Source organism: Hordeum vulgare, chromosome 3H (genome assembly GCF_904849725.1).
Source record: "Hordeum vulgare subsp. vulgare chromosome 3H, MorexV3_pseudomolecules_assembly, whole genome shotgun sequence".
Lineage (NCBI taxonomy): Eukaryota > Viridiplantae > Streptophyta > Magnoliopsida > Poales > Poaceae > Hordeum > Hordeum vulgare.
The window spans coordinates 337,744,737-337,757,539 of record NC_058520.1 but is presented as its reverse complement, the minus strand read 5'-3'; the positions used below and the strand labels follow the sequence as shown (position 1 = coordinate 337,757,539).

Sequence of the window (12,803 nt, the reverse complement as noted above, 5' to 3'; positions counted from 1 at the left end):
ACTAAACTTTGTGTTGAGAAATCTTCTAGATTCCGTTGCATGTGGTACATTCAAGGAAATTACATTGGGTGAAGCTACAAAACTTCTGGATAATATCATGAAATATTACTCTCAATGGCATACCAAGCGAGCTCCAACTGCTAAGAAGGTAAACTCTGTCGAAGAAGTCACTACCTTGAGTGATAAAAGGGATGCTCTTATGAATATGTTTGCTAATAAGAATTATCATGTCGATCCCAATGATGTGCCACTATCTACTTTGCTTGAGCAAAATAATGATGTTATTGATGTGAATTGTGTCTCTAGAAATAATTTCAACAACAATACTTATAGAGGAAATTTCAATCCTAGACCATATCCTGGTAATTCCTCTAATAATTATAATATTATACCCTCTAATCTTGAGAAAACAATTAAATAATTCATTAGTTCTCAAAATATTTTCAACACTATGGTAGAAGAAACCCTAAATAAGGTTGACGATATGGCTAGAAACATGGATAGGCTTGCTCATGATGTGGATACTCTTCAAAGTAAAATTTTGCAAGAATGATATTAGTGAGTCCATTAAATCTATTGAAGTGTCTATTAATGGAAGTAAGTAGACGACCTCTAGGTTGACAACTAAGCATGAGTTCTTAGAAAAGGCTTTTCCACCCGGTTTTGGAGAGGTCAAAACTTTACATAGTGATGTAGCGACTACCTTGGATTACGGGACTTTAATTATGGAAGTTTCTCTTTAGTTCAATGTATTTTCTTTTTGCAATCCGTGATTAGCTCAACTAATGATGATGAACAAAATAAAGCTTTTACTAAACATATCGTAGAAGCTATTATAAAAGCTCATGAGTAGAAACTTGAACTAGAAGTTTCAATACCTAGAAAATTGCATGGTGAGTGGTAAGCTACAATTAAAATTAAGCTTAAAGATTCTGAATCTAATGCTTTGTGTGAACTTTGTCCTAGTATTTTTACTATACCTAATTTTTTTATGTGATGTCCTAGGTCTGACCTATATAAATGAATGTTCCCTTAACTTGCATCTTGCGGATTCCACTATTAAGAAACAAGTGGGTAAAATAAATTTTGTGTCTATTCTTGCTAATATAAATTATGTGTACATGGACTTTTTTTGTACTTGATATTGAATCCATGTTGTCCTATAATACATGGTAGACCTTTCCTACGAACTGTTGGTGCTATAATTGATATGAAGGAAGGAAACATAAGATTCCAACTCCCATTAAAGAAAGGAATATAACACTTACATGGAAATATAGTTAAATCACCTTATGAACCTATCATGAGGGCCACCTATGGACTTAATATGAAGGATGAAAACACTTATACTATGCATTATGCCTAGCTAGGGCCATAAAACAATACACTTGTTGGGAGGCAACCCAATAGTTATCTTAAAAGTATGCATTTAATTTCTGTTTTGGTGTTATGACATGTTTAATGCTAATGTAATTATTATTTTTAATGTTTTAATTTGTTTTTGTGCCAAGTAAACCTTTGGGATGATATGGAAGATTGTAGAATCGATCCTGGGCAAAAAGAGAAACTTTTACGACTAGTGTATAATTTTTCTGATTATACTGGAATGTCTTTTGATCTGATTTTCTTACATAATATTGGTACACAAATTTCCCAAGTCGTCCTAATTTTTCAGTATTTTTGTGATTACAAAAGTATGGTTTTGGTTGTTATCAATACAGACTGTTCTGTTTTGGACATATTATGTTTGTACGTGCATAACTTGCTTGTGTTGATGATGCTATGGATGGATATCGGGGTGTATAAGTCATTGAGAATTTAGAATACAATACTTATGCAATAATTAAATATGAATCAATTTACACCTGAAGTTTATGATTTACCTATTATACTAATGGATCTCACGAGGTTTCTGTTGAGTTTTGTGTGCTGAAGTTTTCAAGAGTTGGGTGAGCTAACGAGCGATGAAACAATAAGGAGCAGCAATACCCTAATCTTAGGGATTCCTAAGGCACCCCAATGTAAGGTAATATAAAAGGAACACCCAAGCATCTAATCTTGGGGATTCCCTGGGTGGCATCCCCTCTTTCCTCTCCATTCGATTAGCATGTCTCTTGGAGCTACATTTTTATTCATTACATGATATAAGTTTTGCTTGGAGCGTTGTGTATTATAGATTTATTTTATTTTAGTTTACCACAATCATTGTTTTTTGGACACATATTTTTCAGAGAAACACAAGTTCATCATAATTTATTAGAATACTCTATATGCTTCACTTATATCTTTTGAGCTAGGCAGTTCCTCTAGTGCTTCGCTTACATCTTGTTAGAGCACGATAGTGTCAAATTTTAGAGAAACATTATACTCTCTTGCTTAACTTAAATATTTTTGAGAGTCTAGAAGAGTATGAATGGTAATGTGCACGTGTTATAAGACTACTTAAAAAATGATGGGCATTCAAGGATGATATAATAATAACTTCGAGGTACCTCACCCGAGAGAAATGTGTATGGTAATTATATTGATATAGTAATATGAAACGATATGGGTTCATGATCATTGGTTAGTAAGAATATCAGTAATAAATCTTGTTACTTAATTCTCAAATAAGTATTGGTCTTGTCCTGGTGGCAAGGTGCGAGCGTTTTTATGTCTAATTGAAATCTATTGTGTTCTTCGAATTGGAGGCAAGAGATGGTTAACTCCTACCAACCTCCTCCCTAGTGGCATGCGGTAGTACTTTGCTTCAAGAGAGGTAATAAGGCTTTACAATAAGTATAGGAGTTCTTTATGACTAATATGAATCCATGGATATACGCACTCACCTTTCCACACTTTGCTAGCCTCTTCGGTACCGTGCATGTCCTTCGGTGCATACAAACCCCGTGATATGATACACTCTATCACACATAAGCCTCTTTTTCTTACTCAAAATAGCCACCATACCTACCTATCATGGCGTTTCCATAGTAGTTCCGAGATATATTGCCATGGAACTTCCACCATTCTATCACATGACTTGTGTATTCATCATCATATTGCTTTTCATGATCATATAGTTGAGATAGTATACATGGCACAACCACCGTTCATCATTATCTATATGTTATGCTAGATCATTGCACATCCTGGTACACTGCAAGAGGCATTCATATAGATCATCTTTTATAGTTTATTTTATCGAGTTGTAAGTACATAAAAGTGTGATGGTCATCATTATTAGAGCATTCCCTCGGTGAGGAAAGGATGATGGAGGCTGTGATTCCCCCACCAGTCGGGATGAGACTCGAGACAAAAAATCAAAAAAAATGGGGGAGGCCTAAAGGATTGAAAAAAGGAGAAAGCCCACCATGAAAAAAATGAGAGAAAATACATAAGGGTCAATAGCTACTATATTTTTACCAAACGTGTGCTGGAGTAGCACCATGTTCTTCATATAGAGAGCCTCCTGAGTTGTCACTTACATATGCTAGTGCGTTTTTTGTTATAGAACTTGGCTTGTATATCATGATGACAGGCTTCCTCAAATTCCCGAGGTCTTCATGAGAAAACAAACTGAATGCACACCTACTTAACTTCATTTGAGCTTTCATAGACTTATAGATCTAGTGCATCCGTTGCATGGCAACCACTACTCTTCACATGGATATATATTGATGGGCATCTCCATAGCCCGTTAGTCTAGGTTGTGCGAAACTTCCTTCCACTTTTCAATCCTTTGATCTCTACCACCGTACACTATTCCACCCATATGCTATATCCATGGTTCATGTTCATGTATTGTGTGGAGTTGAAAATGCTGAAGTGCGTTAGAAGTACGATCCAATTGTCTGGTTAGGAACTGTGGTGCTCATTATTTATACTTATGCGGTGAAGACGGAGTCATGCCGTGCCAATATGATAAAATGTGTAGGGAATAACATTCTTTAAGGATCGTATATTTTGAAAATTAATTATTATGATTCTTATGTTAATGGATACTATTATGTTGATACCAATCATTTCATCGTTTCTCAGTGATCATACCTAAAAGAGATTACATGTTAGGTAGCATGGCACATCAAAAATTTCTGTTCTTAACATTTACCTACTCAAGGACAAGCAGGAATTAAGCTTCTGGATGTTGATACGTTCCAACATATTGATAATTTTTGATTGTTTCATGCTATTATATTATCAATCTTGGATACTTTATATGCAATAATATGCTATTTTATATCATTTTGGGGAACTAAGCTATTAACCTAGTGCCGAGTGCCAGTTTTTGTTCTTCGCGTGTTTTTTAATTTTATAAAATCAATACCAAACAGAGTCCAAACACGATGAAACTTTTTGGTGATTTTTCCTAGAAGATTTTGGACCCGTGAAGCTTTGGGAGGAGGCCACGCATCGCACGAGGAGGCGGCAAGCCTGCAGGGTGGGACCTCGGGGTAGGGCGCCTTTAGTAGGCTTGTGGTCACCTTGCAAATCCACCTAACCTAATTTCACTTCTACATATCTTGGAATATTCTAAAAACAGCTGAGAACCACCAGAACACTTTTTCCTGTTGCTGCAAGTCTCTATTCCGCCGTGATCCCATCTCAAGATCTTTTCCGGTGCCCTATCGGAGGAGGAATCAATAATGGGGGCCGTCGACATCAACCTTGCTGCCTACATGATGATGTGTGAGTAGTCCACCACAAACCAACGAGTCCATAGCTAGTACCTAGATGGCTTCTTCTCTCTTTGTGGTCTTCAATACAATGTTTTTCACGATTTCCATGGGGATCTATCCAATGTAATCATCTTTCTTGGGGTGTTTTTTGTGATCCCAATAAATTGTGGGTTATGAACATATTATTCATTAGAAGTAACTGAGTCTCCTCTGAATTCTATTATGCATGATTATTATAGCTTCATATTTCTCTCCGATTTATCCGTTTGATTTGTCCAACTAGATTGATTTATCTTCACTCTGAGTGGTGCTTGTAGTGGATTCAATCTTGTGGTGCTCTATATCCAAGTGACACAAGGGGACAATACACGTATTTGTATTGTTGGTACTAAGGATAAAACAATGGGTCTGAATATATTGCTTGTCTTACTTTGTCTACCTCATGTCATCTTGCTCCAAGCATTACTCTGTTCGTCTTGAATTTTATACCTAGAGAGCAAGCGGTCTTGAAGTGGACTAATAGTAGTAGATGCAAGATCATTTTGTTCTACGTGTTTATGGACGTGATGCCTATATACAGATAATCAATGTTGTGAACAACATGTCAATTTCCCAACAGTAATTTCTTTATCCACCATGTGTTATGTTCGGGAGAGAAGCATGTAGTGAAAGCGATGGCATCCGGATCTATTTAAACATATTGCTAAAAACCAAAAATACTTGCATGCAATTTTATTATTATTTATTTACTTTTTTATTTATACTGCCTATCTATCATAATTAATGCTTGCAAGTAATGAGTTCAAGGGGCTTGACAACTCTCTTACATGTGTTGGGTAAAATTTTTGATTTTGTGCATGTAGGTGCTCACGACTAGAGTTTGCCTGATTATCCTATTGGTTCGATAACATCAGTTCTCACCGAGGGAAATACTTATCGCTACTATACTTCTTCACCCCTCCTCTTCGGAGAAAACACAATGCAATTTACAAGTAGCAAGAAACCACCAAAAAGAAACATAGAACTTTTACTCCCCTATCGCAAGCCTTTGTTGTGAAGCGGTATTTTCTCGAGGCCTGCTCCGGCACCCTTACGGAGGGGGAAGCTATCACGGAAGTCCTCTTAATCATCTTTGTTTCCTCCATGGTGATGCGTATGTAGTTCATCCTCGGTGTTGAGGGTTTGTACCAGTAGCTATGTGTTTGATCTCTCTCTCTATCTCTCTCTCTCTTTCTCTTTCTCTCTCTCTCATATTCTTGATTAGACATGATCTTGATGTATGATGAGCTTTATCAACATAGTTGTACCACATGATGTTCACCTCCCTCTCTTATTTTCGGGGTTAGCTCTTTAAGGTTTCTTTATGTTGTATTTAATATTTTGGATTTGAGATCACTTGAGGCATGTCTCACTCACGGATACCCATGGTGACATTGGGGCTATCCTGGTGACATTGAGTTGATTGATGTGTATCATTTGGTGTTGTCGTAGTACAATCTCTAGGACTATTTGTGACACTTTCGGGTGGTTCATAAGATTGATTGGAAACACAACTTTGAGGTGGTTTACTACCTACGCGATTTCATCCTACTTTCTCCGATAGGAATAGATACTTTGGAGTGATTTTTTGCTCCACTCTGAGGGATTTTCACGTGATTCATTTATGTTAATGATGTTTTCTTGAATATTTACTGCAGGGCAAAGCCCCATAGCAGTTTATTTAATAAATAACCTGAAAGAACACATACTAAAGAAGGCTATTTCAAGGAGAAAAGGAACACCTACCTGTACCACCTGTCTATACATAACAGTCTTGAGGCAAGACAAAAGTTTAACCCTAGTGCCATCCTCAAACCTATGAGCTAGAAGATGAATATCATGAATAAATTTACAACTCCACATTGCAAAAGTGACCCTTTCTCCCTTGAAAGTCTTGCCAATCCTGAGAATCCAGATATTCCAGGCTATAGTTAACATCACCTAGCAAAAGTATGAACCCTAGGCCTTGTTTCTTAGAAATTAGATATTGTTTTGCCTACTTTTATTACTTTCTACTTCACTATTTTTACCATACATATGCCACATATATCATCACATCTTTGCTGAACTAGTGCACCTATACAACTCACAACTATATTGGGTGTGTTGGGGACACAAGATGCTACTTGTATTTGGTTGCAGGATTGTTTGAGAGAGAACGATCTTCATCTAACACCTGCCATGGTTGATAAACCTTAGGTCATCCACTTGAGGAAATTTTTTTTTAGTCCTACAAAACTCTACGCTTGGAGACACAAAAAATCTACAAGAATAAAGTAGCGTAGTAGACATGAATAGAGCGGAGTTAGAGAGACTGTTTGATAGCCAAGCAGCAATACAGACTAGAAGAGCATGCCAGAATCATCTGGTGACACTGTGGGGGGAAAAAGGGATCAAGGGAGAAAAAGGTACTCTAGGTCAAGAGAGAGAGTGACTAGTGAGGGGCGAGAGGGGCCACTGGGTATCATCGAGTGTGCCGCGACTCCTCTTGCACCAAGCCCAATGGGCTAGTTGAGCTAGACCCACCCTAAACCAACCGAGTGACTTTTTTATTCATAAAAATAAACAATATGTGTGAAAATCAATTAAAATGTTCACTAAATCCAAAACAATGGATTTTCCCATACATTTTTTTACAAATACAACAAAATATTATCATGTTAAATTTAGGAAACAAGAGTTGACAATAATAACCCAATATAGAAATTTAAAAGAAATGAAATTCGATGACAATTATTTAGAGGTTTGGAGGGGGATAACAATCCCAGTGTCTTATGCATAATAACATGTTGCCAATTTTCATGCAACATTATTCCTTATAGTACTAAATGTCTATTTCAGAACATGAGGCAACCGCGAATTCCGAAGCCTCGAGTTACACTACCTTACAGTTACCAAACACGTTCATGCCTTCCTCATGACCGTTATTTATTTTTTCATAAAAACAGGTTTATCAAATTCGATTACTTGTCATATCTATTCATTGCATTAAATAAAAGTACTTTTAGTACTATCAATTGTGGTGGGCGGTCAAACTCGTGGTGGTTACATGGTGGAGAGTTCTATTACACCATGCTTATCCAAATCAGCATATATTCCAAAGCCATAGCGATAGCGTTGACCATAGCCTGGAATGGCATGGGCAATGATTAATAATGCCTTCTTAATGTCGTGTGTTACCACACACCCCTTTTATCGCCAAGGGAAGCGGGAATATCTTCGATAAGGGGACGTGATTGCATATCTATTTATAGGAGCCATGATTTCCTTGTTGGCAAAGGGTCGTGAATCCTTTATCATGAAGCTGGCATGAAACTCTATCGGTCATGGGTCCATATACACCCTATAGTTTATTGTGACAGGGTGACTAAGGGAATACCTTAAGAGCCACAGGAAGGGGCTACAACAGATGCGGAAGGGTGACAAGCTTGGATCTTAGACTCGTCCATGCATCCTCGATGTGCAACGTTACCGACCTAGCGAAAATGCTTAGTTAATCACTCATGGGTAAAGCAACACAGCTTTGCATAGTTTAATGGATTGTAGCTTGTGACTCCCTGGTCTGGAAAAGATCTACGAGCCCAGCAGGAGAGGATTGTATGAGAGATTCTAGCAACTCATGAAGTTTGATGACCACATGTTTTTAGTAAAAATTGATTCTACAAGATATTTTCCAACATCATTGTGGGGACCTATTTGGAATCAGTAGTAGCTATAGTGCATATCCACATAATAATATTTATGCATTTCGCAAAATACTCCTTGTACTCATGAATTATACTTGTAACCCCTTTAGACTCTAAATATTTGGAGGAAATGTCAGAAGACCCCAACACTGTCAGGGAGTACTTCTACTAGGAACAAAATCTCTCTAAATGAGTTGAAGGAGTAAATTATGTTAGCCTATGGAGCCGACGAAGGAGGAGGAGATCCAGAACAACAAGAGTAGGATAGAAATAGTGTAGCAGCACGACTGGTCATCCCGAACATGATCTAAACTGAGTAAGTGATCGTAGGATCAATAGTGGTGCCAAGCATTTTGGTACGAGTAATTTGAATTACCGTTTTACGTTGAATTTAGTTTGAAAGATGTTTGTAATATAAGTGGTGGTTTGGACCCCGCTATGTTTCTTTTATACATTCTGATGAATATAAGGTTCATGAGACAGTGTCTTATGGTCGTCATATCAACAACTTGCATACTACACCATGAACTGGTATGCTGGGTCACCACAACATTAGTCTTCTCAAGGTCCTTAACATGATGCTTGAATGTATCCACCTTGTCTTCTAGATTGGCGATAAGTTGGGGACATGCATTGAGAGTGGAAATAGTGTCCTACGCAATTTTATTTTTCGGCTGCCTAATAATATTTTCACAAGAGTTCACGATGAAGAGGTGAACTATTAGGATGTAACTTGATGGTACTAGGAGTCCTCAACTTGCACACCAAGATGATGATCTTCGAGAAGGTGGGTTCTAGGTGGGATAAGGGTCTCGGCCATGTTTTTTTCTTTTGGGGCCCTGAGGCTAGCATAATGAACGACTTCCCAACCAGTACACAGTCCTTCATACTATACACTCTTAGTAGCCCCCGAGATTGCCTGGAATTTGGCTGTGCATTCTTTTGTGTCGTCTAGGTTGAAATCCTGTTAGGATCCTTCGTCACCTCCTCCAGAGTGTCACCTTTGTTTCGAGCAACATATCACTCTCTAGGTAGGTAGTCCTAAATGAACCAATACAAGCACTCAAGGGCTTCATGCCCTCCCTTCTTACAAACATGACAATTTGTCCTGGTTTTTGATTTATCGTGATCGGTGCTCTAGTTGTTGTAGCTATCGTTGCAAAAATAGTGTGCACCCCTGGTTACCAACATTGTCGTCGCCATGTCCGTGCTCATTGTTTTTCTGGTCCTAGTTACTCGTGAGGGGTTGCTTTTGCAGATGACTAAGTGTTGTTTTTGCCTTGCATGTGATGGACATGGAAATCAAAGCTCGGGAGTTGGTTACACAGCATTGGGAGAGAGATGGGTTCTACCTGGATGACTACTGCTGAAATGACAGGGTTATAATCAAGGTCAAAACTAGTCAGAATATATGATACAATATCATCGTCAAAGAGGGAAATATCGGTGATGAACATCTCATTGGTAAGCGCTTTGATCTTGGAGAAACATTCTTCCACACCAAAGTTGCCCTTGTGAATGTAGTTTAGGGTATTTTTGATGCTCACCGACCTGGCCTTCTTCTGGGAAGTGAACATCGCTAAAATGATGTTCCACACCTAAAAAGTGTTTTGGATGGTGGCAGTGGTGATGATGATTTACCAAGATAGTGAGGACATCAGTTAGGCCAAAACTTGCTGCGATTAGGTGAGACACTAGGACTATGAGATCTCGACAAACCATGTATATTTCCATTAGTGTGATGGTGATTAGTTCGAAGGCCCTTGGCTTGCCATGTCAAGGAAGTGGTTCGTCTCGGTGCTTAAATATTAGGAAGGACCCAAGATTTCCATAAGACAAAGTTGGTCTGGGTGATCTTCTCTCGTGGTGTCGTCACTTACAACGGGGAAAGAGCTGCCACAATAGCTTATTAATGTAATTTCAAATAAATTTACACCAATAAGCCTCTATTGTAGTTACAAATATAGTATTAAAAATGACCTCGTCACTCGTGTAATTTCACATATTGTAATGATTTTGTATCACAATTTTGTTTATTTATTTTGTGTTGTTGTCTTGCATCAACTTTATTAAAGATTATTCTATGCATCACAATGATGCAAAAACCAGGGATTTCAACCAATTTTTACTGAAAAAAATGTTTAACTAAGCGATCATGGTATAAATGTTTAATTTTTGGTGGGACTTTTACTTCAATATTTGGCTTCAAGTGTTTTGATTCGATTAGGCCTCTACTGCTGGGATATATTTTAGTTCAAATTCAGCTATTAGTACCATTTATGGTGTTCACATAGCCTAGTGTAACTTTATTTCTCTATTTGGAGAAACACAACATGTGTGTGTGCGTATACGTAAATAGAACACTATGAACGCATAAACGCATGCACACCTTACCTCTGTGAATACCTCAAGAGGTTGAGCCTACCATATTGAAACTAGCAAAGTCAACACATGTGGCTCACCTCCCGGGCAAAATATGTGCTCATGACTGCGCTTGGTTCGGCACTGTGCTACTTGTAAACTCCGTTCAGATTTTTTCGTGAAGAGGAGAGGAGATGCAACATAGTAGAGATAAGTATTTCCCTCGGTGAGAACCAAGGTTATCTAACCAATAGGAGAACCACACAAATTACCTTCTTGAGCACCTACACACAAAAGAGCACACACTTTCACCCCACGCAGGCAAGGGGGTTATCAAGCACCTTCAACTTGTTACTTGTAAGTATCGAATAGTGCTAGGTAAATAATATAAATACAAAATAAAATAACGGAAGGTAAATGGCAGTAATATTTTTGGTGTTTTCGTAATATGATTTGTGAAGACATTGGGGGCATAGTTGTCGCTAGAGGCTTCTATCTCGAAGAAAGCATACGATGGGTAAACAAATTATTGTTGGGCAATTGATAGAAAACTGCATAGTTATGAAATATGTATTCATGGCAATGAACATATATATAGGCATCATGTCCATAAGCAAGTAGACCGACTCCTACCTGGGTCTACTACTATTACTCCACCCATCGACCGCTATCCCACATGCATCTAGAGTATTAAGTAAAAATAGAGTAATGCTTGAAGCACGATGACATGATTTAGACAAAGTAATAAACTAATATGAATAAACCCCTCCTTTTATCCTTAATGGCAACAATACAAAGACGTGTCATGTCCCCTTCCGTCACTCGGATTGATCATCGTAAGATTGAACCAATCACAATGCACCACTCCCAATGAAGATAAATCAATCTAGTTGGCCAAACCAACCCGATAGATCAGAGATCAATATGAGCCTATCATAATCATGCATATAAGTAACGAGTAAAGACTCAATATATTTTCATGAATAATATGATCAAAAACCCACAATTCATAGGACCCCAACAAACACACCTGGAAGAAGATTACATCAAATAAATCACAACGAGAATCACGTTGAACTTTGTATTGAACATCATAAAGAGAGAGAGCCATCTAGGTACTAGGTAAGGACTCGTAGGTCTGCGGTAGGATGCTCACACATCACCATGGGAGCAACTAGGTTCATGTAGAGCCCTCCGTGATTGATCACCCTCCAATAGGGCACCGGAACACGGATCTAGATGGGATCAGAGCGGAACAGAGACTTGCGGCGGTAGAAAAAGTATTTTGGGTGTATGTCTCATGTTTTCCTAGCATATTAGAATTTATAAAAGCGGAACAACAGATTAGAATTTATAGAAGCAGATTTAGGTCAAGAAGCTGCGGGAGGTTGTCCCAAGCCATCAGGGCACATCCACTCCCCTGGGCACGCCGTGTTAGCTTGGCACCACTTTCTCTGGCCTCCTGCCGGTGCGCTAAAGAATGGGCCTTTAGCGCCGAGGACTTGTGCACTGACAGTAGTAGCCATGACCGCGGCAGGCCCTGCCTAAGACGACGAGAAACACAGGCGAAGCCCTCAGAAGTCACTTAGGCTGACAAGAAGACACTACCCCCGGCAAACCCCTTTTTACCGGGGAGGCCAGCGAAGGCCCGACAAGAATCGAAGTGGGGGCTATGAGAGCCCCCGGCAAGACAAAAACCCGGCAAGGGTACTTTCCGAAGTGTTGCGCCATTACCATGAAGGTACCCAAAGCCTCATGCCAGAAGACTGAATACGTCGACCCCGGCAAGACCCTTTTTGCCAGAGGAAGGCAGCAAAGCCCCGACAAGGCTATCAACACTCCAACACACCCCGCCCCTCGCAGGGCCCCGTCGCGCCTTTGTGCTAGCGCAACAGCCAGCTGCCCCTGGCCACTAGATACATGTCGATCCGTACGATGCGTTTCGAGCGATACCTGGGAAAAAAGTGCCGATGGAACGTGATGTCAACTGTTCTTCCCCTTGCAACGGCACCAGAAGAATGCTGCTAGCACTCTCCGGCAATCGAAACTAGAAGAATGT

At 39.0% G+C, this 12,803-nt stretch overlaps 1 pseudogene; it reads right to left on the bottom strand.

Annotated features, from left to right (window-relative positions):
* Window positions 1-9,742: 9,742 nt before the first annotated feature.
* On the bottom strand, window positions 9,743-9,822 carry LOC123445841 (annotated as a pseudogene).
* Between the last annotated feature and the right edge of the window lie 2,981 nt (window positions 9,823-12,803).